The sequence below is a fragment of the Mesoplodon bidens genome (assembly GCF_964165515.1).
Source record: "Mesoplodon bidens genome assembly, chromosome: 6".
In the NCBI taxonomy this organism is placed as follows: Eukaryota; Metazoa; Chordata; class Mammalia; order Artiodactyla; family Ziphiidae; genus Mesoplodon; species Mesoplodon bidens.
The window spans coordinates 24513068-24537094 of NC_138162.1; the positions used below are offsets into that span (position 1 = coordinate 24513068).

The 24027-nt window shown below is 41.6% G+C and overlaps 1 long non-coding RNA gene across 1 annotated transcript in view; it reads right to left on the reverse strand.

Moving 5' to 3' along the window:
• Positions 1–13897: 13897 nt before the first annotated feature.
• Positions 13898–24027, reverse strand: part of LOC308618758 — a 77018-nt gene continuing 66888 nt past the window's right edge. Inside the window, exon 5 of the long non-coding RNA XR_014016080.1 lies at positions 13898–13943. This is a non-coding gene — a long non-coding RNA (uncharacterized lncRNA). The remainder of the gene's footprint in view (positions 13944–24027) is intronic.

The following is a 24027-nucleotide window of genomic DNA, read 5'->3' on the forward strand; positions in this document are numbered from 1 at the left end:
TGGTGAAAAATAAAGAAAAATCATCCATAATCCCATCACCCAGAGGTAAACACGGTTATCATTTTGATATGGGTAGTGCCAGACCTTTATTTTCACAAAAATGAAATCATAATCTGCATTATCATTAATTTATTTATGCATTAAATTGGCAATATAGGTACATAAGTAAAACTTCAAAAGGTACGAAAGGTCGTAAAGTGAAAAATAAATCTCTCTCCCAGTCTCCCCTCCCTAGAAGCAATTACTCGTATCATTTACTTGTATATTCTCCTGGAGATATGTTATGCGTTTACAAGCATATATGCGTGATGATCCTTAAGGAAAAAAAATGGTAGCATACTCTATACACAATTTGTACCTGTATTAACCTATATATTTTAATATAACATGACAGGAATATCTTTCCATGTTATTGAAATTTTTCTACAGTGTCATTTTTAAGCAACCTTTGATTCAAGTAGAACATAAAAACCAAAATATGCAAAAACTATAAGTGTAAAGTTCAAAGTGTTTTCATAAATTGAATCTACTTTTATATCCAGTACAAATATAAAACAATAGATCATTACCAGCATTCCAAAAAACCTTTTGGACCTTCTCCTAGTCACTGTCTCCTCTCCTGCAAAAGAAGCCACTATCCTGACTTCTAATTTCTAATGAGTTTTGCCTGCTTTTTGAACTTTATACAGTATTTATATACTGATAATAGAATTATACAGTATTTATTCTTATGTCTGTATACTTTCACTCAACAGTATATGAATGAGATTAATTTGTGTCATTGCATATAGCAACATTTCATTCACATTTAACTGCCATATAGTATTCCTTTGTATAAATATATCACAATTTATTTATCCATTCTGCTGTTGAGGGACATGGGGGTTGTTTTCAGGTTTTGGCTGTTATAGATGCTATGAACATTCAGTAGATGTCTTTTGGTGAACATATGTATACATTTTGTTGCATATATGCTTAGGAGTGCAACTGCTAGGTCATAGATATGCATATATTCAGCATTAGCAGAAAAAAAAAAAAGTCTCCAAAATGGTTGCACCAATTTACACTCTCTCCTGCAGTGTATGAGAGTTCCAATTGCTCTACATCCCACCTACAAAATCAACTTTAATGGCTATGTAGCATTTCATTATACAGACATGCCACACTTTATTTTACCTGTTTCCTGTAATTCAGGGATTCCTAACTCTTTTTGAGCCATAGACACACTGGCGTTCTGATAAAGCTTGAGGACCCCTTCTCAGAATATGACATAGTAAAATATGAGTTTTATTATTAACATACTAAATGATAACATCTAGCAGCAGGTCTAAAATCACAGTAACATCGAAATTTCAAAATCAACATAAACATTAAAATGCTTATTCCCCTTTTGTGCTGCTTTTCCTGTGAAATGCATGTCTTAGCTTTTGCCAATTTTTAATGGCCTATTTATTTTCTAATTTTTATATAAGCACCCCTTGTGTATTATAGATAATACCCATCTATGTGAAATGTTACAACTTTTTTCATTTGTCATTAGCTTTGCCATTGTGTTTGTTTTTTAAATAACAGCTTTACTGATAAAAAAATCACATACCATAAAACTCACTCTTATCAAGTATACAATTTGGTGGCTTTTAGTATACATCAGCATGTTTTCAGGGCTTATCCATGTTGCAGCAGGTGTCAGTAATTCATTCCTTTTTATGGCGGAATAAACTCCATTGTATGGTATGGTAGACCAAGTTTTTATTTATCAGTTGATAGCCAGGTGGGTTGTTTCTACTTTATAGCTATTATAAAGTACAAGTTTGTATGTAACAAGTTTTTGTGCAGACATATATTTTCATTTATCTTGGGTATATACCTAGGAGTGGAATTTCTGGGTCATATGATAGCTCTATGTTTAACATTTTGAGGAACTGCCAGACTATTTTCCAAAGTCGCTGCATCATTTAAAAATCCCACTAGCCATGTATGAGATGTTTATGGTTTTTTAATACATAAAAATTTTTAATTTTACATAGAAAAATAAATCAAATCAATGTTTTTCTTTATGGTTTCTGTCTTTGAGTCATTCTTAGAAAGGCTTTCACCATTCCAAAATTATAGAAATAGCCATATGTATATATTTACACACACACACACACACACACACACACACGATGTACTTCTATGTTTTTCATTTTTGTAATTAGAAACTTTAAACAACCACTTGGAATCTACATTATGCAATGCCAGGTCTTCCTACTCTCTCTGCCATTTTGATGGACTTCTGAATCCATTTCTGTCTGCCTTATAATTAATGGCAATTTTCCCCAGATTCAGAGGTGTGGTGAATTGTTATTGAACTCTTTTCTTGTTTCTTCAGTTTTTATGGCTGTTTCAGGTACTTCTAACCATATGCCTTTTCTCTTTTTGGCATATGACTTTTAAATGAAGTGCTCAACTGAATGTATTTTTCAGTGGTATAAACATTTTATCAGACTTGGCGGGAAAAAAAAAGGCTACAGGACTTCCCTGGTGGCGCAGTGGTTAAGAATCCGCCTGCCAATGCAGGGGACATGGGTTCGAGCCCTGGTCCGGGAAGATCCCACTTGCCGCGGAACAACTAAGCCCATGCGCCACAACTTCTGAGCCTGCGCTCTAGAACCCACGAGCCACAACTACTGAGCCCAGGCGCCACAACTACTGAGCCTGTGCTCTAGAGCCCGAGAGTCACAACTACTGAAGCCCACGCGCCTAGAGCCCGTGCTCCGCAACAAGAGAAGCCACCACAATGAGAAGCCCGTGCACCACAACGAAGAGTAGCCCCCGCTCACCACAACTAGAGAAAGCCCGTGCGCAGCAACGAAGACCCAATGCAGCCAAAAATAAATAACATTTTTTTTTAAAAGGCTATGGATGGTATTCTAGACACACTTTATTTCATGTGTCCCGTCTTTCCCTGCTTTTATTGTCTTTAGAGTGAATGGAAGCCCTGTGTTTGGCAAGAAGACAACAATTGGCTGAATAAGTAGTGAAGAGACTAGCGGGGCTGAGAGAAGTTTGGGAGTCTTTGGGGAACATTCACTAGGTTTCCCAGCCTGTCCTCTGTTTTTTCTCACTCTACCCACCACCTCACAAACAGAAAGTTGACTGTTTCCACTTGTAATAGTGTAATGAAGCCTCACATTTCCAACTTTTCATATCATTTTTATTCTGCTTTTTTGTTGTTGTTTTTGCGGTACGCGGGCCTCTCAGTGTTGTGGCCTCTCCCGCTGTGGAGCACAGGCTCCAGACGCGCAGGCTCAGAGGCCATGGCTCACGGGCCTAGCCGCTCCGCGGCATATGGGATCTTCCCGGACCGGGGCACGAACCCACGTCCCCTGCATTGGCAGGCAGACTCTCAACCACTGCGCCACCAGGTGTTTTATCCTTACTGCAATCCTAGGAGGTTAGACGGGACCAGGGCTCATTAGCCCCATTTTACAGATGAAGAAACAGAGCCCCCAAGAAGGGAAACGCTGAAACCATAAGGCTGGGGCCTGGTAAAGTAGCATCTTAACAGTCTAGGACTCCTGACTTAAAGCCTCAAAAACCCCTGTTCAGCAGGGAAAGAGGGTCAAAGGTCCAGGGTGTGTACACATACAGCCCTCAAAAGGAATGTGGGGTTTTGTGGTTTGAGTTTTTCTTCCCCTTTCTAAGTACGCTTCGCATGCCAGCAAAGGGCGTGCCGTGCGTATGTGTGTTGGGGGATGGGAGGGGTAAGTCTCAGAATTGCATGTCATTCCTAAGCTATTTTATAAAGGACATCAAAGCATGGAACGTGTCATGAAGTTTACAAGTCCCTTCTGGCCTTCTGGTGTCTCATCAGAGCCCAGCTTCTGCAAGAGAATGACGGAATGAGTAGAAACTAGGCTTCGGTTCCATGCGACATGACTCATTAAATGGTTTACTGTGATCTGTACCTGTGCTTCAAATTCATAAAACACCCCTTTTGTGACAATAGAGAGAGACAAACTCTGCTTCATGGGTTCAAAAATAAAAGTTGACAAGATAAAGTCTTTGCATGCCTGTGACACTGCATATCCCAATGTGAAGCGTCCTCTGGGGGAGGGGGGAGATTTTCTGGTCAAATGCTTTGAGCAAATGCCACATCTTGCACACCCCTCTTGGAGATTCACAGTGAAAATCAATATATTTGAGGCTCCAAGAAGTCAAGCAATGATGAGGCGTATTGAATTCTGTACCCTGGGGTTTACCTAGCGTCTTTAACCACTGAACTCTTTCCTCAGGTGACATCCAAGATTTCTTGCCCAATAACGGTTCCACAGAACCTAAGTTTGCATAGCGCTGCTATAGAACATACGTTTCTACTACATCTGTGTAAATATTAATACATTCCTCCATTAATTCCAATCTATGATTTTGAATAAGCTGACAGTGTTTTTTGAGCCTAAATATAGGTTAAATTCTATTACAACAAACCCCAAGAGGCTGCCCCAATTCTTTTACATTTGTGCTGTGCTTCTAAATGTATCAAATATTCCTTGTTATAAGTGTACGATTTTCAGAAACTGAATGCATTTTTGATCATGCAGATATTTTTATTGTGTAAGAAATTTATTATAATATACTTTCATCTGTATTGTACTTATTGAGTGGTTGAACTTGATATCTCTATCTAGTATTCATAAAATATCTTATTTTCAAAATTGTCCATATTATATCATCATCAATTTTTATTGAAGCTGTATATGTAATTTTCATGAAAATATTTAAGTGGATTTTCCCTTTGGGGTATTAAAGTATATCTGAATAGAATCTTTGTTATTACAGGAATAATTGATGAGCCCTTTTAAGTTTTTACAAAATACAGAAAAGCAGAAAAAAGACCGTTATCTATTCTCTCAAATACAACCACTATTAGCATTTTCACCTATGCATATATAGTTTTTACATAGTGGAGATCCCGCTTTGCAGTGCTGTCTCTTACTTATTGACTTAACATTTTACCAAGAGCATTAGCATTTATTTCTATATTTGACGAATGTATAAACAAAGAAAACAATTTAAGATGAGATTCTGCCTTCCAAGAGACATTGGTGGTTTCAATTATGTGGAGCCCAAGAGTAATGAAGAGGTTCCTCACAGGATGCAGAGAAGTGCAGGGCTGCTTAGATGACCCTGAGTGTCAGTGAGGTCGCATCTTGGCCCCCAGCAGTGCCCCCTCCCTATAGCTAAGTCCTCTTGGGTCCCCCTGGAAGTTTCTCCAACCCCAGGTCCTAGGACCATACCCTCCCTCACTCAGACTTAAGTCAAAGAACCACAGTCAGGAGAGACAGGTGAATTCACACTTTACGTTATAGAGAAAATTGAGATAAACAACCTTCCCTCAACCACCAAGTTTTGCTTTTCCCTTTCTCCCACATTGGCTGTAATATGAACAATTGCACATTACCTTATAGTTTAAAATCCTGATAATTTTAAGTATTCTAATATTACATATTCTAATGTAGTCCTGGTGAGAGCCTTTTACAGATGAGGTAGTTGAGGGGGCTTAAGTGATTTGGCCAAGACTCCTTTCAGCAGGTAAGTAATAGCTCCAGAATCCCAGCCCCGGTCTCTGGAGTCCCAGTCTCTGGCAGAGACTATGCAGACCTGCACCCCTGCTTTCAGGCAGGCATAAAATGCCATATAAAATGTCAAACCAAACTACAGCTGTCCTTGGCTGTGGGGAATTGGAAGGTATTTCAATCCGACAGAATGAATGGGCTTATTACAAAATCCTTCTAATTCCTCAGTCAGCTTGTCTGAGCCACAGTTCTGGGCCCTCCGTTGCTGGGTATTCATCTATGGCTGACAGACACTGCACATTCAGAATAAAAAGCACGCAGGGCTGGGAGGTGGCTTTGGTTCTCATAATGGCCACAGGTGAGGTCAGATGACAAAGATGATGGCAAAGACTGACCTACCTCTCTGAGGTTTTACACAGCTAGGAGGATTTGTTGTGTGGGGCAGCTTTCGTTTGCCTGCCTGTGTTTTCCCTGGAAAAGGAGGACACTCAAAAACATCTCCAAAACTTTGAATCTGGAGGGCAGTTCAGGCTCAAAACTGAGTAAGAAAAGGTTAGAAAAAAATTAGAGTGAAGTTTAAAGAGCATTTTAACCAGGCCATGTACGAGACTAGGGTTGGAATTTGCTGGTGACAGCCAGAGAATAGTAAGAAAGGAACAAAACTGTATTTGTTTCTTTAAAACTAATAAACTTCACCATGAAATGCATGCTCCTTGCCATTTGACATCATTACAAATAAATACAGTTTCCCAAATATAGGGCCCCAAATGGAACCTTTCAATTTTTTATTCTAATCCTTCAAGTGTTCCTGAAAGACTGGGCCAGAAGATGTAATTTCTCAGTCTGGGTCTTACTTCCCCTGTCTGTAAAATGAAGGATCTTGAACACACAACCACTTAGGGTCCTTCTATTATAGTTTCTATTATTTTTACATAAATTCAACTTAACAAACGCCATTGAACACTTATCCTATGGCATTTCTTGTTCCTGGCTCTGAGAGTGCATAAGATACTCGTTTCCTGCCCACAAAGAGCCACTGTTCGTTAGTGGGGGGATGAGACTAGTGGAGAGGCTTGTAATACAAAGCCAAGCCTGGTGTGTGTACATGTGTGTGTGCGTGTGTATGTGGGTGTATGGTACACAAGATGCAGTGGGCCAAAAGAGTGATAGAAGTAGAGAATCTGGCCTTGAATGCTAAGGCAAGGCGTGGGCAGTTCATTTGGTGGGTACTGGGGAGCCACTGAAGGCCTGAAGGAAGAGATGTAATGTCATCAGAATTGTACTTTAGAAATATTAATCTAAATGGGCCTATTGGTTTTCCTAAAGGCCTCCCAGGTGGCAAACAGAGGAGTTGAAATTAGAACCCACCCAGGCTGACTCCCAAGCTTGGACATATAACTCTCCAAAAAGGCCACAGAAACACTCTAGATGAGCTTCAAATTGACAACCGCTTAGACTGTTTAGACACCAGCGTCCTATCCGGAAGGATACACTGGGGGAAAATAACATCTGACAGGAAGGGGTGAAGATTTACTTGCTAATTCCTAGGTATTGAAAGCTGACCCTTAAAAGACATGTCCACATCCTAATCCCTGGACCTGTGAATATTACCTTGCATAGCAAAAGACTGAATATTACCTTGTAGAGCAAGAGACGTGAATAAATTAAGGATCTTGAGAGGAGGAACTTATTCTGGATTATTCAGACAGCCTTACATGCAATCACATGTATCCTTATAAGAGAGACACACAGAGAAGAGGAAGAAGCAATGTGACCACAGAGACTGGAGTGATGTGGCCACAAGTTAAGGAAAGCCTGAGACCACCAGAAGCTGGAAGAGGCAAGGCATGGATTCTCCTGAGAACCTCAGAGAAGAGATTGACCTTGCGACACCTTGATTATAGACTTCTGGCCTCCAGAACTGTGAGAGAAAAGATGTCTGCTGTTTTAAGCCACCAAGTTTGTGGTACTGTGTTACAGCAGCCACAGGAAACTAACATACAAAGCCACTTTTTGTTAAATTTAATTAATTCATTTCAACTGGTAATGCATGCATATGCGTCAACATTTTGAAAGGGTAAAGAATATATACTGAAAAGGAAATCTTCCTCCTTTTCACATCCACCAGCCACCATTTCCTCCCATTAAATCTTGTGTGTGTGTGTGTCTGTGTCTGTGTTCATGTGCGCAACTACAGATTTGCACATTTTCCCAAAATAATCTGGAAGGTAGCATGTGGTCACGTGGTAGCAAAAACAGACCTTATCTGGGCTTCCCTGGTGGCGCAGTGGTTAAGAATCTGCCTGCCAATGCAGGGGACACGGGTTCGAGCCCTGGTCCGGGAAGATCCCACATGCCGCAGAGCAACTAAGCCCGTGCCCCACAACTACTGAGCCTGCGTGCTGCAACTACTGAAGCCCGCACTCCTAGAGCCCATGCTCTGCAACAAGAGAAGCCACCGCAATGAGAAGCCCGTGCACCACAACGAAGAGGAACCCCCGCTCGCTGCGACTAGAGAAAGCCCACGCGTAGCAACGAAGACCCAACGCATATATGGAGACTCTCTGGACAAGCTCCCTAACCTCAGAGGGCCTTGATCTTCCCCTCTGTATAGGGGGGATGATGATGTTTCCCACCTCTAGGACTGCGGTGAGGATTAAATGAGATGACGTGGGTGAAGCTCACAACAGAGACTGGTATGTGGCTACATAGAAAGTTCCCATCTTGTGAACTACTGTCGCTGCCGCTTATGTGGCCTGTTGGGGGCGCTTCTCAGCTCAACACTTCTCCACTTGCAATCAGCCAGCACATCTTTTGCTGACAAGCCTAAAAGAGATGGCCGCATTCTTGTCATTCCAGGGTTATTTCTGTCTGTCTGTGGGCTCTTCTTTCGGTGTTGATGGAAAACAAAGGTTACGTAACATCAATAAGCCAATTCTTAAAACCCATAAAGAGAAAGTAAGGAGCATGAGAGGAAAGCAGATGTGCCTGGGTTACAAAGACAGGATTCTGGGCCTTCACCCACACTGTTCCTTCACCTGCAATGCCTTTTGGAGTACAAAAATTCTAATGGCAACCCTGCATTGGGGTCTTCAATGTAATAGAAAGAACACAGGAGTTAGGGAATTCAAACCCACTTACACTGCAACTTTGGCCAACACGCTTCCACTCAGTGAGCCTCAGTCATTTTAATCTACCTATCTCAGAGGTGTCATGTGGGTTACAAAGGAGGAGCCAGGGACCAGCTTAGACATTAGCTACTCCATTGCTTCTTTTACAAATGAGGAAGTCAGGATCCAGAAAAGACAAGTTGCCTGCCCAAGATTACCCAAGGAGCCAGTAGCTGAGCTGGGGCAGGAACTCAGCCTTCAAGAAACGTCCCTTTTCTCTTTAGCAGGCTGGTGAGACATACGTGATGAACCATCATATACTACATAAATGTCATTTGAGGTCACTGGTCTTAATGATGGCTACACCTTGGTCTACCTGTTTCTTTTTCTAAAGTTCTATCCAAAATGGACGCAAGTCCCAAGCCTCTGCTTTTCAGCCTTTGAAGGAAGGGTATGGGGTATCTGAATTGCCCCTACAACTATGGGCCTCTGGTCCTAATCCCCACTGGCTGCTCCTGACCCCACCCCTGTGTGCCCCTTGATCAGGAATGCAGGGAATGAGCCTGTGCATAAGGCCACTTGACCTTCTGCAGGGGGAAATGGTGATGGGGACAGGGCACGGGGAACCTTTTAGTGGCAAATGATTCTTACTTGGACTGGGTAAACATTCTTTAAACCCACACATAACTCTCAAATATTTGTCTCCCTGACTTGGACTTCATTCTTTCCAAATTGTATGAAACTGGAAAACAAGTTGGGAGGTTTCTAATAAATGTTTACCACCATCCAATATGAAATGTCTTCTTTCTTTTTACCTATCAATAAAAATAAAACAACAGACTATACTATCTGGAGAAACAAGGCTGTTTACATTGTGTGTGTGGGAAACTGTTATTTGCATTAGCAGGTATGGGCAGAAAGGTGATTGGTCACCTTACCCTACAACAACTAGAGACATCCAACACTATGTTTCCCTTCTCTCATATCTAGAGACACCAGAAACAAACAAACTCAGTAGAATTTAAAAGAATCAATCAGTTTTCACTTATAACAAATTAGATGGTCTAGAATGAACACAGACAGGTCTCCTGGGAACTACCAGTGTATCTTAAACTTTCATTTGTTTTTCATGTTACTAAGTAGCATCCTTTCATTTCAGCTTGAAGAGCTCTGTCAGCATGATGATTCTTATTACAACCAGGCTTTACCATGATGGTTGCAAAATGATAATCTTCCAACCCTAGCACTCCCTTCACACTTATTGGTTGGCATTTTACTGTAAGCAAGAGCCCTTGCCTCTTCCCTATGTAGTCACCCATTTATTATCAGTACAGATTCATAGAGTCCTATTTTTTCAATGGTTTATTATTCCTTATTTTCTTAATTATTTTGATGTTCAAATTATCCCAGATTTGGCTGGTGGGCTCCTCTTCAAGATGATTCCTGTGTCATTTTGACTTACCCCCACCATTTTTTTTTTTTTTTTTTGAGCACTACCTTACTTTCCAGCACAAGACAGACCAAGCTCATCTTGTGAAAGAAAAGCATGGAGATTAGAAAAAAAGAAAGTGGCACTTACATATCAATAAAGATGACTGCGCATTATCAAAGTATGGGTATTAACCAAGAATAATTATTCTAAGTATTTAACACACAAAGAAATAATTATGCATAGAAAAAAGAAAGGACTAGAAGAAAATGCTAGAAAACTAGAAGAAACTCTGTTGGAATTATGCGAATTTTTTCATATTGCTCTTTTTTTCTGTATATCCCAGATTTTATGTGGTGAGAATAAATTATATTTATAATGGGAAATTTTATGTAAAAGTTTTTTTTCTTAAGAATAATGGAGTAGGGGACTTCCCTGGCAGTCCAGTGATTAAGACTCTGCACTTCCAAGGTAGGGGGCGCAGGTCTGATCCCTGGCTGGGGAACTAAGTTCCCACATGCCCTGCGGCCCAGCCCCCCCCCCCAAAAAAAGAAGAAGAATGGAGTGGGCCAGCTCTGAGAACATTACATAAGAATTTATAAGTATGTTAACAAACACTGTTAAAAATCACTGAAAACACTTCATCAACTACACCATCAAAACAAAGCCCTGTGGCACACACTGGTACTGAACTAGGACATAGAAAACTTGGGCTGCTACACCTGGTTCTGCCATGTATAATATGTCTGGGTAACTTTAGGCAAAATCATTTCATCAATTTGGGCCTCAATTTCCTCATCTGAAAAAAGGAGATACCAATTTCTTCCTATATCAGCAATGTAATGAAGCTCAAAGGAAACCATGAGTATGAAAACTCCTTTAAAGTGCTACAAAGGTAAATGGGTTTTTTTTAAGAGCTTAAAAAAAGTTTGCTTAATGCTTTATTGAAAGGTTAAATTTTTAGTGGTTTCCCTTTTTTTTGGTATTTTTTTCTTCCAGTTTTATTGAGATATAATTGACCTACAGCACTACATAAGTTTAAGGTATACAGCATAATGATTTGACTTACATATGTAATGAAATGATTACCACAATAAGTTTAGTGAATATGCAGCATTCATGTAGATACAAAATAAAAGAAAAAGAAAAAAATTTTTCCTTGCGATGAGAACTCTTAGGATTTACTCTCTTAACAATTTAAATATATAATATACAGCAGTGCTAATTATATTAATCATATTGTACATTACATCCCTAGTACTTATTTATCCTATAACTGGAAGTTTGTACCTTCTGACTGCCTTTATCCAGTTCCTCCTCCTCCACAATCCCCTAGCAGATTCCTTTTCTAAGTGAGTGGCAGAAAAGCCCTCTAGGAGTTTCTGTGCGCCTGCTTGAGTTCCATCTTACAGCCAAAGCAGCAGCATCTCTACGCCTGCCTCTTAAATCAGGCTCCCCAGAAGCAACCTTGGTAGGAGGAGTCACGTGCAAGTGATTTACTAGCAAGTGCTCCCAAGCAAACTGGTAAGGAAGTAGGGAAGTAGGATCAGAAAGGAAAGGGAGCCCAGCAAAGGTACATTATCAAACAAGTCATTCGGAAGATACTTTTGGCTCACTCCTCAAGGAAACTCTGGTGAAAGTCACACCTCAGAGCCATCCTGTTTAGGGGCAAGGGAGCTGGAGTATTTACACCTCTGTACCCATGGTTACAGGAAAAGGGGGAGGAGTAGGCAATCTCCCAGCACTTCCAGGTCTCCTGGGTGCAGGCAAAGCAGAGAGGTTGAGTGACTTGCCCAGGGTCACACAGGTGGCAGGCAAGATTCCAGCCTTGAGCTGTCTGGGAGAAGTCCCTGTGGTCTGTCCACAGCCCGGGCACCTTCTTCTATGCTGTGTTCTCACTACACTGGGACTAATATCTTTTCTATGGAGGGTTACCCATAGGGAATCCTTCATGTTCCACAGAATCTCACAGACTACCCTGCCTTCAGAAATCCCAGAGTCCCCATGGGTGTGACCATGATGGCATTAGTGGCTCTTTCCCCATAGTCACTCCTCTCTTCTTGAATTTGTCTAACACAAGGCACCAGAATGGATTTAATCATGACTTTATGAATTCCAAAAAGAGACGCCCATGTCTCAAATACAGGTGGCCTGTCTCCTGGCTGCAAAGACATTATTAGTGATTCGGGGAAGAGTCAGTTAGATAAACAGGTACCATCCCAAACAAAAGACCTTGTGAGCACACCCACTTGGTTCTCCCTTGTTGTACTTAAGGGCAATTTCCCCACATCCTGCATTCTGAACATGAGCAAACATGTGAAGGAGCAGACACACAGGAGCTCAAGTCATGGAGACCTTGCATGTAGCTGGGGAGCAATGGTCCGGAGCCCCAGGTCCATGGCCAGCCCCACCACACACTAGCTGAGGGATCTTGGGTAAGACGTAGAATCTTGTCAGGTCTGATCATCCTTGTTCATAAAGTGGTTAAAGCCGCATCTACCCCATAAGGGTATCATGAGGCTCTATGACGTATCTAGGGGGCTTCATAAAGTGTCAGGTTCAATGCACATGTATAGATATTGCTACCCACATTTGTCCTACCAGCATGATTTTTACAAAACCAAATGCAGTCACTCCCCTTTCTGGGGATTGCTGATCCAACATCCTCAGACATCCAGAAGTCAGCCAAGAGTTAGGATATAAGCCTGTAAGGCCTCTGGGTGGCTGTACCACGTGACAGGCACCTTCTTCACAATGAAGCAACTGGGCTCCAATGCCCAGTGTGTTCTCTTCCAGGCAGTTCTAACAAGCTTCGTTATTGTGTCTGGTTTTTTAGAGTAGAAGCAAACAAAGACTCAAGAAGTTGGCCTACTGACCCTAGCAAAAAGCAATAATTAACAGCCTGACAGGAGAAATGTCCAAAAGAGTATAAATGACAGCTGTATTCACTCAGAATCATAGTCTGGATTGAAAGTCTACACATTCCAGAGCTCCTGGTGCTGGTAATGACTCAAAACACTAAGAATCAAGTTGCTTTGTGATCTGTGCTCTCTATTTAAGAGTGCAGGATTTTGTAATAACCATAAATGGACTGTAATCTTTAAAAATTGTATAAAAAATAAAAATGAAAAAGACACAAAAAGAAGAGTGCAGGGACAACTAGTAGAAAAGTTGACAGAAAAATGTCCAATAGCACTGGGAATTAAAACAAAAGCACATTAAGCAATAATAAAGTCTATGATGTTTACATTAGCATATATTTTCTGAAATGAAAACATTCAATGCTGGTGATGATGAGGTAAAACTGGTTCCAGAAAACCAAAAATGATATAAATGTCTCAAAGGAAAGTTCAAATGAATTTTAATTAAACAAAATATGACATTATGCATTCACTAATAGTGAAAAATTTGAAAACTATACAGGAATATGGAAAATTGCTTATGATATTACATGAGAAACCACAAGACACTAAATGGCACATCCAAGCCAAATAGAACAGCCCACAACTACAGGCCTAAGAAAAAAAAGACTGGAAGGAATATCACTGTGCTTTCCTTCTTTCCATCCCCTCCTTCCTTATCACTTTACAGATAGGGAGACTGAGGCCGAGTGGCTGCCCTGCTGTTGAGAACCTGTTCCTACAGCTTCCATGGGGCCCACAGGGATACCTGAAGGGGCAGAGTGGAGGAGTGGTGACCGTGCACCAGGAGGGTCGGGTCATGGAAGGCATCTGGGTCTGGGGTGGAGAGGCTGTTTCAACTCGTGGCTTTGGCACACGCTTCCTCAGTGACATGGCCGTCAGGGACAGAGGCAGATCAGACCTGGCGACCGCCCTCATAAAGCACCTGGCAGAGAGAGAGGCCTCTGCCTGGATTAATCAGGGAGAACACATGGCATGCTGGAGCCAGCGTGTGCCAGCTCATGAGAGTTGATTGCTAAATTTTCAGGAATCTCGCATGTCAGTGCTTAGACATAGCCATTAATAAAAATAAATTAATGGGACTTCCCTGGTGGTCCAGTGGTTAAGACTCCACCCTCCCAATGCAGGGGGCCCGGGTTCAACCCCTGGTCAGGGAACTAGATCGCGCATGTCGCAACTAAAGATCCCGCATCCCGTAACTAATAAGATCCTGCATGTCTCAACTAAGATCGGGTGCAGCCAAATAAATAAATAAATATTAAAAAAAAAAAAGGAAAGGGGAGGATAGGAGAAGTCCACAGTTTTAATAAATAAATAAATGATATGAACTTACAATTTCATAAATAATATTTGAAACAAAGGTTAACACTCCAAACTCATTACTTCCTAATTATTTTACTTTATTTTACTATGATCTTTGAGGTTGAGGTTGAGGTTGAGGTTTTTCACGTCTACTGTATCTGTATGGTGGGAATACTATGTAATGGTCTGCTCCCATGCATCTCTCCCCAACTCCATGCTGATAGTGACATCATGTCAGTAGCTTGAAACTGGCAGGGGTGGGAGTATTTACATCATGGAAATGGGCAAAGGCTACAAATCAGGACTTGGTTTAATGCTTTGTTGCTTGTCTAGAGGCTGGATTCTGGACTTTAAAATGTGATGGAAAAAATGTTAATAATACAGATTAAATTTAAAAGTCTGTTATATCTACGGTTTTTTAAATATTATGAATAGCACCAAAATATGAGGAAATACTTCTAATACTTGAAAACTATTATCTGACTCAGCAAAAAAGTTATCTTTGTCATTAATGACTGAGTGAAGTTCCATTATATGTCTTCATTGTTTCACTTTTGTCTTAACGCATTAGTGTAAATGAATATATCAGCCAACATTTATGAAAGAACTTCACTCAGTGACATGAGTGACTTCCTGGCTGAATCCTATGATAACCACGCATTTGTTCGTAGTTTGATTTTGTAATGCTATTGTTGTTGATAGAATTATAAAAACTAATAGTGGATTTCACAAGGAATAGCAGAACTGAAGTTAAAGGTGTATGGAATTTACAATAAAGAGTATTGCATATTATTATTTGTAAATTGTGTGCCACACATTCTTTGTATCAGGAGAATGTATAGCAAACTTACGTACAGATATATATGCATACATATTTTTTTAAGAGAGCCTTGTTAAACATTTACCAACATACCACTGGTAGGACTCAGGAAAAGACAGGGTGGGCGTGGGTAGAGAAGGGTGTAGAGTAGGGATTGTAAAATGGGTTCTGTAGCAGAGTGACACTGTAGGAGATGATGTGGCTGCTATCTCTCAACAGGGGACCAACATCCTCACTGCCCTAGATTCCCCTGGCCCGGGTCCCTGGCCCAGACAGCTTTCAGGAGGGAGGAGGAGGCCCTGCGTGGGGTGGCTCCCGACCTCCCAGTGAGTGAGCCTGGCTGGAGGTATGCTGAGCCCAACCACCCCAGGAGGAAATGCCTTGAGGTGGTTGGAGAGAGGGGCCCTGCACAAAGCATCCTAGAGGTGAAGTAGCCAGAAGTGGGAGGGCCCAGAGATCTCCCCACATAGTGCCAGCCCTCTTGAGGTCAAAGAGGAAACAAGTGCAAGTAGGGGAAGTTGGGGCAGAGATGGGAGGTCTAGACTGGCTGAGCTGTCTCCAGGGGACTCTGCACACCCAATCTGGGACCTGTGTTTCTGCCCTTCAAGGACACACACTGCAACCCTTGAGGGCATTGGTCTTTGCCTGATTCTGCCATTGCTTTGTTCTGTTTTTGTTTTTGTATTGGGGGTAGATAAACGAAACTTCATCTAATGCAAACCAAAGCTTGTGTTTTGTTTTTTGTTTTTTATAACTGAAGTGTAGTTGACATACAAAATTATATTAGTTTCAGACATACAACATAGTGGCTGGACATTTATATACAAAACAAATGGCCACAATAAGTCTAGTAATCATCTGGCACCATACAAAGTAATTAAAATGTTATTGACTAAATTCCTTATGTTGTACATTACATTTCCATGACTCATTTATTTTATAAATGGAAATTTTCCTCTTAATCCCCTCCGCCTATTTCACCCAACCTGCCACCCCGCTTCTTCCATTACTCTGAATCTTAGCGAGACAGGCAACTCCAGGAAGCTCTCTGTCCTTCATTGTGTATGCCTGTCCTTACTTTCCTCACTACTTACTTTTCTTCTATAGTTTTAAATCTCTGTGTCTGTAGTCAGATTCCTCTTTTAACCCCTGCCCTTATTTTTGTTCTTGATGTTGTTTGTGTCTCTTTCCCCTTAATTATTCCTAAGACCAGGCTATTTTATCAGCTTTTCAAAGAACTGGCGTTTCATTTTGTTGATCATTTGTATTGGGTTTTTTGCTTGATTTGGTTGTTTCTATTTCAATAATTTCTCATTTTAACTATATCTGTTTCTTCCTTACACTTCTCTGGGTTTATTTTATTGTTTTCTAGCCTTTTGGATTGAAAGTTCAGTGATTCCACTCCTTATTTTTAAAGTTTTCTCTTTTGATAGTGAGGACCATTAAAGTTATACATTTCCCTCTGAGTACTGCTTTGGCAACATTTCACAGATCTGATATCCAATCATTCAACAACTATTTGTTAAGTACCTACTAGGTACTAAGAACTAAGAAATGGTGCTCCCATCATACAGTTCTAAATAGTGTAATTTCCATTTGGATTTCTCTTTAACCCAAGAGTTATTTACAAGGGTTTTTATTTCCAGGTGTATGGAATTGCAAGGGGGAGCTATCTTTCTTTTTTTCTTTTTTTTTTTTTTGCGGTACACGGGCCTCTCGCCATCGTGGCCTCTCCCGCCGCGGAGCACAGGCTCCGGACGCGCAGGCCCAGCGACCATGGCCCACGGGCCCAACCGCTCCGCGGCATGCGGGATCCTCCCGGACCGGGGCACGAACCCGTGTGCCCCGCATAGGCAGGAACACTCTCAACCACGGCGCCACCAGGGAAGCCCGGAGCTATCTTTCAATAACTTAATTCTAGCTTTGCATTCTGGTCAGCGAATATAGTTTGCTTGATGGCAGCATTTTGGAGTTCATTGAGATTTCCGCTCCCTACTATTTATTCTTAACATTAAAAAAAATTGCTGTAGGGACTCCCCGGGTGGCATAGTGGTTATGAATCCACCTGCCAATGCAGGGCACACGGGTTTGATCCCTGGTCCAGGAAGATCCCACATGCCGCGGAGCAACTAAGCCCATGCACCACAACTACTGAGCCTGTGATCTAGAGCCTGTGAGCCACAACTACTGAGCCCACGTGCCATAACTACTGAAGCCCGCATGCCTAGAGCCCGTGATCCACAAGAAGAGAAGCCAATGCAATGAGAAGCCCAAGCACCACAGTGAAAAGTAGCCCCCACTCACTGCAACTAGAGAAAGCCCGCATGCAGCAATGAAGACCCAATGCAGCCAGAAGTAAATAAATAAATAAATTTATCCAAAAAAAAAATTTGATGTAAAATACACACTCAGTAAAGTGCATAGATGAATTTTCACAAACATATATATCTATGTCTATGTCATGTGGATTAACATAAAGAAAATTACCTAGACCACAGAAGACTTCTTGCCCCCTCCGAGTCAATATCCCTCAAAGTTCCTCAGAAAACTAAAAATAGAACTACCATATGATCTAGCAATTCCACTCCTGGGTATATATCCAAAGAAAGTGAAAACACTAATTTGAAAAGATATATGCACCCCATTGTTCACAGCAGCAGCAGCAGCAGCAGCAGCACCATTATTTACAATAGCCACAACATGGAAGCAACCTAAGTGCCCATCAACAGATGAATGGATAAGGAAGATGTAATATATATATAAATATATACAATTCTTTTTGCTTCTTCGTATTTTCTCTTTTGTATTTAGATATCTAGGATTGAGGTGCTTTCTTTCATTTGGCTTTATCCTCTCTTGAAGAGCTGTTCTAAAATTCCTGATTTACCTGGTTGCTTCAGGATCAGCTCACAGAATCTTGTTTTTAGGTTAGATACAAACAAAATTAATCATACTTGGTGTAAATATATATATATATATATATATATATATATATATATACATATATACACACACATATATATCAATCTCCTATTGAACTACATATACATATATATGTACATATAATGGATTACTACTCAGCCATAAAAAAATGAAATTTTGCCATTTGCAACAACATTGATGGACCTGGAGAGTATTATGTTTAGTGAAATAAGTCAGACAAAGAAAGAAAAATAATGTATGTTATCAATTATATGTAGGATCTAAAAAATAAAACAAATGAATGAATATAACAAAACAGAAACAGACTCACAGACATAGAGAACTAGTGTTTACCAATGAGGAGAGGGAAGGGGGAGGGGTAAAATAGGGGTAGGGGATTAAGAGATACAAACTACTATGTATAAAATAAATAAGGTACAAGGATACATTGTACAGCACAGGGAATATAGCCAATATTTTATAATTATTTTAAAAGGAGTATAGTCTATAAAAAATTTGAATCACTATGTTGTACACCTGAAACTAATATTGTAAATCAACTATACCTGTCTTTAAAAAGCCAGATACACACACACACACACACACACACAATAACCCTGAGAGATATTATCCTGATTAGTTTTTTCGTTTCTAAGTTTTAAAAATCCTTATAAATGGAATCATACAATATGTATTCTTTTGTGCCTAGTTTCTTTCACTCTACATTATGTCTGTAAGAGTCATCATGTTTTTGAGTGTAGCAATGTTTTATTTCATTTTCACTGAGGCATAGTAGTCCATTGTACAAATACATTACAATTTATCCACTCTCCTACTGAAAGACACTTAGGTTGGCCAATGTCTGCCTATTAAAAATAGTGCTGCTATGAACATCATCTGGAGTGCTTGTCAGAAATGCACAATCCTGTATCCCACGCTCTTGGATTGGAAGAATTAATATTGTTAAAATGGCCATACTACCCAAAGCAATCTATAGATTTAATGCAACCCCTATCAAATTACCCATGACATTTTTCACAGAACTAGAACAAATAATCCTAAAAGTTATATGGAACCATAAAAGGCCCAGAATTGTCAAAGCAATCCTGTGGAAAACGAACAAAGCAGGAGGCATAACCCTCCCAGACTTCAGACAATACCACAAAGCTACAGTAATCAAAACAGGAAGGTATTGGCACAAAACAGACATATGGACCAATGGAACAGAATAAAGAGCCCAAAAATAATAGACAATTAATCTTCGACAAAGGAGGCAAGAATATACAATGGGGAAAAGACAGTCTCTTCAGCAAGTAGTGTTGGATAAGTTGGACAGCTACATGTAAATCAATGAAGTTATTAGAACACACCCTCACACCATACACAAAAATAAACTCAAAATGGCTTAAAGGGGCTTCCCTCGTGGCTCAGTGGTTGAGAGTCCGCCTGCCGATGCAGGGGACATGGGTTCGTGCCCCGGTCCGGGAAGATCCCACATGCCGCGGAGCGGCTGGGCCCATGAGCCACGGCCGCTGAGCCTGCACATCCGGAGCCTGTGCTCCGCAACGGGAGAGGCCAGAACAGTGAGAGGCCCGCGTACCGCAAAAAAAAAAAAAAGGCTTAAAGACTTAAATATAAGACATGACACCATAAAACTCCTAGAAGAGAACACAGGCAAAACATTCTGACATAAATCATACCAATGTTTTCTTTTTTTTTTTCATATGAATGTTTTCTTAGGTCAGTCTCCAAGGCAATAGAAAGAAAAGCAAAAATAAACAAATGGGACCTAATCAAACTTACAAGCTTCTGTAGAGCAAAAGAAACCATAAACAACAAAAAGACAACCTACGAACTGGGAGAAAATATTTGCAAATGACGCAACCGACAAGGGCTTAATTTCCAAAATAGACAAACAGCTCATACAACTCAATAACAAAAAAACAAACAACCCAATTGAAAGATGGGCAGAAGACCTAAATAGACATTTTTCCAAAGAAGACATACAGATGGCCAATAGGTACATGAAAAGATGCTCAACATTGCTAATTATTAGACAAATGCAAATCAAAACTATAATGAGGTACCACCTCACACCAGTCAGAATGGTCATCATTAAAAAGTCTACAAATAATAAATATTGGAGAGGGTGTGGCGAAAAGGGAACCTTCCTCCACTGTTGGTGGGAATGTAAATTGGTGCAGCCATTATGGAAAACAGTATGGAAGTTTCTCAAAAAACTAAAAATAGAGTTGCCATATGATCCAGCAATTTCAATCCTGGCCATATATCTGGACAAAACTGTAACTGGAAAAGATACATGCACCCCTATTGTTCATAGCAGCACTATTTACAATAGCCAAGACATGGAAACAACCTAAATATCCATCGACAGATGAATGGATAAAGGTGTGATATATATATACAATGGAATATTACTCAGCCATAAAAAGAATGAAATAATGCCATTTGCAGCTATATGGATGCACTTAGAGATTATCATACTAAGCAAAGTGAGTCAGAAAGAGAAAGACAAATGCCATGTGATATCACTTATATGTGGAATCTAAAATACGACACAAAGGAACATATCTATGAAACAGACTCACAGACATAGAGAACAGACTTGTGGTTGCCAAGGGGGCAGGGGGTGGGGGAGGGAAGGATTGGGAGTTTGGGATCAGCAGATGCAAACTAGTATATATAGGATAGATAAACAAGGTCCTACTGTGTAGCACAGGGAACTATATTCAATATCCTGTGATAAACCAAAATGGAAAGGAATGTGTAAAAGAATATATATATATATGTATAACTGAGTCACTTTGCTGTACAGCAAAAATTAATGCAACATTGTAAATAACTATACTTCAGTAAAATTTTTAAAAAAGAAAGAAACAGAAATGATCAGGAAAAAAAATGCACAATCCTGTCCCTGCCCCAAACCTATCACCCTGGTCCTCCAGGAGCTGGACCCAGGAATCTGCATTTTAACAAGTATCCCCAGGTGATTCTACTGCTCATCAGATGTGAAAACCTTCCTGGATTCCATGTTTCCATGGGCTATGGACCAGTGAGAAGAATTATCACCATCCCAGGCAGCCTGGGTCCTTCCCTGTCCCCTTCTGAGAACAGCAGTTACAACTGGGTCCTCCCCTTGCCCCACTGTCTCCTCGTCTTTGCTCCTAAAAGCCCAAGCAAAGAATGTGGATGATTTGTCAGAACTACCAATAAGTTTGGGTGGATCTGGTCCCTTTCCTCACTGTACCCGTAGGAAAACTGAGGTCAGAGGATGAAGGAGGCAGGGTCCAGGAAGAGCCTACAATAAGAAAAAAGCCCTGCAGAAGGAAATCCCTTAGTCCCAAGTCTCCTGGGAGTATCAGAGTTCAGGAAGGGGCTTATGTTGTCATAAAATAAGCATGGCCTTGGGAATCAGACAGACCTGAGGTCAGATTCTAACTCCTCTCCTTGAGGCAAATAAATGGAGGTTTCTGAGCTTCGGGTCCCAATCTTGAAAATGGGATTAGAGCTGATTAGGATTAGAACTAACATATATGAAGTGCCTGGCACATGGTATGTATGTGCAGAATAAACAGATGTGATGATTAGTAGGAGACTCTGTATCAACCAGAAAGTCCTGTCACACTGTCTGGAATGTTACACAGTTTGGGTAGCAGGAGTCGAGGGAGAAAGGAATGCTGGCTTTCCCAATGCTTCACCTACTGTCTTTAGGTTCTTCCTTCCTCTTGTGACCTGCATGCCTGAACTCCAAGTTCACCTGGGAGCTGTCCCATTTCCTGAGCAGCGACTATGGGCTGGGTCCTGTGAGGGGCACTGGGGTTTCAGTTCCTGCCCAGAGGAGCACCCAAGCTGACAGACAGGCAGGCGTGTGTATGGAGAGCTGCAGTTAAGAGGGCAAAGTGAGAGTCCACGAGAGGAAGCAGAATTTGGAGCGGGTCCCAGGGCCCAGGGCAGGCAGGGGCCAAGATGAATGCAAGCCTGGCAGTCTACAGATGGGTAAGCGCAGGGTCAGGGACTTGGGCAAACACTCCTAGTGGCCCTAAAACCAGGCTGCCTTGCCTCTCCTTCTATTTTGGAGTTTATCTTTTAGGGAAAGCTGAATTGATACACTGTCAATAAAGAGCCCAGCAGCTATGTAAGAGCTTAGTATGAACTTGTAGGCAGAAAGCTAATCAAATATGCTAAGCAAACAGATTCACAAAGTCTTTTGTATGCCTATCTGAGCTAATATTTCAGAAAGAAAGAGGGCACCCCTTCCCCCCCCAACCTCTGCACAGTACATGTGAATTTGTGTTACTAAATACTGTTTACAAAGCATTTTGGTCTCAAAATCACCTCTACGTGGATGTTCAGATGCAAGAGAAAGAACTCGCCCTAAAGAGCACTTTGCTCTTTTCAGGGCCACTCTTGGTGTGTGAGTCCTGGGAGTCCAGAGGCCTGTGTTTTAGCCAACCTGTGCTTGACTTGCTCTGTGTCCCTCTCTGGGCCTCAGCAGCTCTGTGAAATGTGAGCATTAGGCTAGTTGCCTCCCAGGGCTCCTGCAGATCCAGAGTTCTGGGACCCTGCCATCTTTTTCTGGATACTTGTAACAACCCTGGGAGGCAGACATCATCATGCCCATTATACAGATGGAGAGTCAAGGCTCCGAGGTCACCAGAGAGTCAGAGGCTGAGCCAGACCAGAACCCAGAGCCCCAGACCTTTCCTGAGTATTCCTTCTAGAAATCCATGTGTGTACACATCCATGGATATCAGGGTGCGTGTTTCCACATGTGCCCCAGAGCTGCCCTGCAGTTGTTCCTGGATGCTGCGTGTGCAGACCCATAGGCTGGGCCGGGCCTGTTCCAGGCAGTTCCACCCTGTGGGAGGTGGGGGAGAAGGAAGGAGTGGGGAGGGAGCTACACCTACATTTTTGTGCTGCACACGGATTTCAGCTGCTGCAGCTCAGGCTCCTGACTGCTGTGTACTTAGCTAAGTCTGAGTGACTCCATACACGGGCAGTGAGCTGGAACGCTCCCTTCCAAGCATCACAACTGTGAGTTCATCTCACAGCTGGGATCCAGGCCTACGGCAGCATCCATGGATCTGCACACAGAAACAAACGCATACATGCACATACACACCCACACACAAACATGCACGCATGCACACACACGTGGCAAACTTTTTTCCCCACTCTGGTCCCAGTTTTCTCATCAGTAAAATGGGAGACAACTCTCTTTGCCTTGCCAGAGGATCCTTTGAGCTCAGAGACATTGCAGTTAACTTTGAAAACTGTAAAGAACTGGGAAAGACCCTGCTGAGATAACGCTCATCCACATGAATGGCAGAGAATGGAGCTTTTTTCCTTTTTCTCAAATAATAAAAGAAGCCATGTGAGCTGCCTTTAAAGGAGACTAGATAAATTTACTCTAGTTTTATCTTAATACAAAACTGGCGATTTCAACCTCAGAATCACACTATCCAGTGTGCCCTCCTCCTGCCAAATCTGGAATGGTTTGATTGCAGAGAATACCCTGACTCACAATTCAAAAGGAAGCTGGTACAGTGAAGTGGTTAACAGAATGGACTCTGGAATCAGACTGCCTGGCTTCTAATCCCAGTTCTGCCGCTTGCTAATTGTGTCACGGTGCCTTGGACGTGTTATTAATGGCCTTGTGCCTCAGATTCCCCATCTGTCAGGTGGGATTTCACTGGATAGCTATGAGTATCTAGCTATCATTCAAAACTGTTCCATAAGAGTGGCTTTCTTTTTTTTTTTTTTCACGGTACGTGGGCCTCTCACTGCTGTAGCCTCTCCCGTTGCGGAGCACAGGCTCTGGACTCGCAGGCTCAGCGGCCATGGCTCACGGGCCCAGCTGCTCCGCAGCATGTGGGATCCTCCCGGACCGGGGCACGAATCCGTGTCCCCTGCATCGGCAGGTGGACTCTCAACTGCTGCGCCA